General features: G+C 45.8%; 1 pseudogene; it reads right to left on the bottom strand.

Annotated features, from left to right (window-relative positions):
• Positions 1–173: 173 nt before the first annotated feature.
• Positions 174–5,152, bottom strand: part of LOC109301902 — a 22,113-nt pseudogene continuing 17,134 nt past the window's right edge.

The following is a 5,152-nucleotide window of genomic DNA, read 5'->3' as shown; positions in this document are numbered from 1 at the left end:
AGAGAGAGAGAGAGAGAGAGAGAGCACCATGCCCTCACCACTGTGTTCAGGAGCTGAAGAATCACACACTGGAAAGGACAACCCTATGTTCATTATCCAGGTGCCTGTAGTGCTGCCCCCACCCCAGGACGTCTTATCTGTTAGACAGGGAAAAAGAGGCACAAGGCACAAGGTTAGGTACAAACCACAACTTCTTTATTGGCATCTAGCATAAGGAAAGGGTTCCCTACTGCCCAGAGCCAACCATCAACACTCATGGAGCCAGGAAGAAGCACATGTGAAAGTAACAAAGTCATCTGCCTCTAAAAGAGACCTACCTCCTGACTTCTCTGGTAGGCAAATGGCTATTCACTACAAAGGAACTGGAGACAATCCAGGGAAAAGTGGGGGAGCCCCTCCTTTTACATTTTATTGTAAATCCTGAAAGCTATTGTGCTGTTAAAGTGAATTAAGTAATGCCTGTAAAGTAAATAGAGATTCTTGTGAAATTATTAATGCTTGTAAAATACATCCTCCCAAAGGAGTTGGTCAAGTGTAATGTTATGTCCGCATCCTATTCCCTAGCCATTCTGGGAAAGGATGTGGGTTTTTTTTCCTGAGAACCATGACTTAACCCCAGAAGAAATCCATACTGGCAAAGAAAGTGGTGCTAGAACCATGTGGAGTTTTCCTGGGATGGCACCCTCAGTTTGCATCCCAAATTTACGGATCTTTTTTCATGATTGTACTAGTTGCTCTGACACAGATTGTATAAATCCAGCAGTGCTTCCAAATCATGGTCCATGGGGGAGTTATTTCACGTGAAATTAGGACCAAAGGCCCAATCTTGACAAGGTTCTGAGAACCTTCCTGTCTTCTTGAAGTAGAGAGATGGGGGTCTATTACTAGTCCCTTTTATTTGCATATGCTGTCAGGAGACTGGGGAAGTACAGCTGTGGAAATCCAAGCTGAGGACCTCAAATACCATGGCAGGATCAAGACCTAACTGAACAGATCCAATTCAGTTATCCTGCTGAAGTGCAAATTCAACCCTTCCCAGCAGTGACTCCTAATGTCACACATCATGGACTTCCTGTCTCTGGTTGTCTGGTAGTGTTGTTGGGGTCTAGAAGTTGAGTTGTCTCCGCAGGGTTGATATTATTTCTGGCATTTGTTTACTTCCTTGAAACACTTTATCTCCCACATCTTTGTTCACATTTGTCAGGATGGTCACCAGATCCACATGGCTGGAAAAGGAGTAAAATAAAAAACATTGCACAAACATACAGGTTTACAAACTAGGCCTGCAAAGACACAGACTTATACTCATTTTCTCTGATATCATGATCCTTTGGGCAAAGCTGGTATTTCCTGCCACCTTATGGGGCTGGTCACTTAAGTTTGTACGATCCACTCTGTAACTCTTAAATTCAACATAACTGAGGCTGAAAGAAGTTTAGCAAATGTTCTCAATGTAAGACTGGTAACAAATGGTGGGGTGCCCCTTGGATATGGTCAGGAGAAAACATATATTTCTCCATGTTATCTAAATAAATACATTGTCCAATACCCCTCTCCACATGGTTTGTCTCCAGACATCATTTATCTTCATTTTAAAACCAGAATATTGGCAATTTGGAGGAGGGGGACTGAAGATGGGGACTTAAAAGTTTCAGCTAGGGATTGGGAACTAGGAGGCTGGTTTGAGCTGGGGACTGCCACAGACTCACATAACCTTAGACAAGTCACAAATTCTGCCTCACTTAATGAAAAGACTGTTGGGGAAATTAAAGAACCATGTTGGGTCTTACAGAGAAAAAGTACAATATACAGTATTGTACAAAATGTTATTGAAAATATAGCAAATTGAAGTATTTCCAGGACAAATGCACTCCAGTTACTCATCCATCCTTAAAGTCTCATTAAAATGGGGAGTAGGAATAGTACTTACTGTGGACAAAGAGATTCCATTTCCTTGCGAAGGCACTGAATGTACACACTGCCTCTGTCTGTGTACCTATAGCACTGATAGTTTTCCACGGTAGCCATGCCAATTAGGATATCAGCCCAGTCAGGAACTGAAGGCAAAGGACAAGCATCTGTCTCAAGTTTTTGACAACCATCTTCTTCCACAGAGATACTTTGCTGTTTGTGTGTGCCTTGGCAGGCCTGAATAAAGAAGAGCTTGAGTTTACCAGCAAGCGATTTGCAGTTAGATCCAGTGAAGCAGGAGACCGGCCCTTTAATAGGTACAGATTTTCAGTCAGTCCCTTTTAGTTGGCCTTTATCACCATGTGAGAGCAGGCAGCAAATGAAGCAGTCCATACTCCTATGGTCTTTTTTGCTGTACATTTGCATTATCTCCAGCATTTGCTTTGCTTCTAGGTTTGAGTGCTCTATTATCTTAAACTGCAGGGATGTAAAGACCTTCTTCAGAGCCTCTGGGGGAAGAAAAGGAGATAGCCTTATTTAACAGAAAGAAGGCACAAGCAGAAGTGCAACTCCCTGGTCTAGATCATGATGCTTCACAGAAAATGCCATGAGCTAGACTGATCCTCCCAACCCAAAAGCACCATGCATTAGACTGATTCTCTCAACCCAACAGACGTTAGCTGTTGCGACAGGAGGGTGGGGGATCAAGCTCCAATTTGTAGCTGATCCAGCAAGAGAGGCTGTGTGTTGGCAGCCTCTTCCTTTAGCTCCCCCCCCCTCCCCGATGCTGTCTCAGGATGGAAGTGGGGGAAAGGAGCTCAGACTGGTGTTTGCCCAGTCTGCGCTGGAATGGGGGCAGGTGGATTGGAGCCCCCCACCTCGGGGGAGAAAGGAAGCTCCAATCCACCTACCCCCACTCCAATGCACACTGGGAAAACACCAGTCTGGGCTCCCTCCCCACCTTTCTCCCCACCTCCTGTCCTGAGACAGTACCAGAGGCGGGGCTAGGCTGCAACAGCCCAGCCGCTGGAGCAGACACAAGTTAATGAAGGTGCTCTGCTTTGGAGAGCCTTCATTTGAACCCTCATAAAATAAGGGTTAATTTGTTACATGATCAGAGTGCTCTGCAGCTGTGTACTTGTGTTAGGGAATGGCTGTAGAGTAGGGGTGTACAAAATGGACCCTATTCAATTTGGATTCAGATTCAGCCCAAATCAGGGACAGCGATTTGATCCATTGATACTGATCACTGTCCCTGATTGAATTCAGCCAAATCCAGATCTGATGATTTGATGGTGATTCAGTGAACTGGTGATTCAGACATAGGCACAGCTTTAAAAATTTTTCTACATACCTTGAGGTAGCAGCACAGCTCATGATGGCTGTGATGCGAGGGTGGATGGAGCATCCCACAGCAGTGTGGGGGGACTCTCCAGCATGCTTGGCAGCAAACCCAAAAATGTACTTCTGGTCCACTTTCAGGTCTGCCAGGGAGCACGCTGTGCCCCCTCCCCACCCCCCGCCTCCCCCAGGCCCAGCAATCAGCTGCAGGGGGACCCCAGGTGCCCCCCCAGACCCATGAGGCACCAGTCGCTGAGCCAGGGGGTTGCAGGAGGCCCCCCCCAGCACACTCCCCGGTGGACCCGGAAGTGCTTCTGGTCCACTTCTAGGTCTGCTGCTCTGGGGAGCCCCCTCGCTTCTATGGGATGCTGCATCTGCCCAGCACCACAGTGTTCAGAGCCCCTGCTACCTAGAGGTATGTAGAAAAAACATCTAAAGCTGTATCTACATCCAAATCACTGAATCTGTCCAAATCTCTCCGAGTCGATTTGGAGAGATTAAAGGGTCCTCTGATTCGACTCGGATTTGGAGATTTGGCCATTGAATTGGGCTGAATCTTCGCTGAATTAAATCAGGGACTGAAGCTTTGCACAGCCCTACTGTAGAGCACTTTCAAGGGGCTGATTATACAATAAATGTATTTCTGTCTGCATCTAGACGGAGAAAGAGGCAGCCTCATTCAACACAAACAGTAATGAAGAAAGATGCTTGCACTTTCATTATCACATCAGAGAATTAGATACAGCTATTAGGCAGTTAGGGAAGTCTTGTGATCCCATCAATAAGCCCACCTTATAGTTGCTCAGACTGCTAGTCCTCTTGGAACAACAAGAGGACTAGCACCTTATAGTTGTTCCAAGAGATTCATAATTTTGTATTTACTACTTACACAACTGGGTTAAGCATCATACTGGACAAAACAAAAGCAGGTTTAATATCCTTAGCAATGTCATAGATTTTGTAGACATTAGGGCTGGAAGGGACCTCACAAGATCATTGGGTTCAGCCCCCTGAACAATGGGTAGGAGGTCAGTTGAGGTCAAATGATCCCCGCAAGATAGGCATCCAATTAAACTTGTGCTTCCAAGCCATCTCAGGTTTCCTGTTTTTGCTTTTAATTTTCATTATTTGTTTGGCCTTGTCTTGTAAATGGGGGCTTTGTCACATGTGGTTTATAATTTGTTGAAGGCTTTGTAGAGTAAAAGGCCACCAGGAACTATTAGATCATTTAGATTGCCCTACTGTATGACATTAACCACTGAGTCTGACATGGCTGGTCCTGTGTCTAGTCACAAGACTTCAGTTAGATTAAGCTAGCTGTTACGAGCAGTGAAAAAGGAGAGCAACTGAGGCACCACAAATGCTAGACATGGACAGCAAATTGAAATATGGCCAGGTGATCCCTGCCAGTGAATGCTCCACATGCCATAGGAAAAGACCCCAAAGCCTTTGAGATCCTGACTAGTGTGACCAAGATGGGGAGAATTCACTCCCGAGTCCCAATCTGGTGATTGTTTCCGTAGATTCATAGGTGCTAGGATCAAAAGGAACCTCAGTATGTCATTGAGTCTGACCCTCTGCTCTGGGCAAGAAAAAGCTCCGGGGTCAGATGACCCCAGTTAGGTGCTTGTTCGGTCTCCTCTTGAAGACCCTCAAGGTAGGGAAGAGCATCACCTCCTTTGGAAGCCCATTCCAGATTCTGGCAACCCTTACTGTGAAGCAGTTCTTTCTAATGTCCAGCCTAAATCTGCTCTCTATCAATTTATGGCCATTGTACCTAGTTACTCCAGGGGGTGCCCTAGTAAATAGAGCATCTCCTATTCCCTGTTGCCCTCCCCTGATGAATTTATAGACAGCCACAAGATCACCTCTCAGCCTTCTCTTGCAAAGGCTGAAGAGA

The sequence above is a fragment of the Gavialis gangeticus genome, unplaced genomic scaffold (assembly GCF_001723915.1).
Source record: "Gavialis gangeticus isolate Ggan-Ray unplaced genomic scaffold, GavGan_comp1, whole genome shotgun sequence".
Lineage (NCBI taxonomy): Eukaryota > Metazoa > Chordata > Crocodylia > Gavialidae > Gavialis > Gavialis gangeticus.
This window is presented reverse-complemented; position numbering and strand designations above follow the sequence as displayed.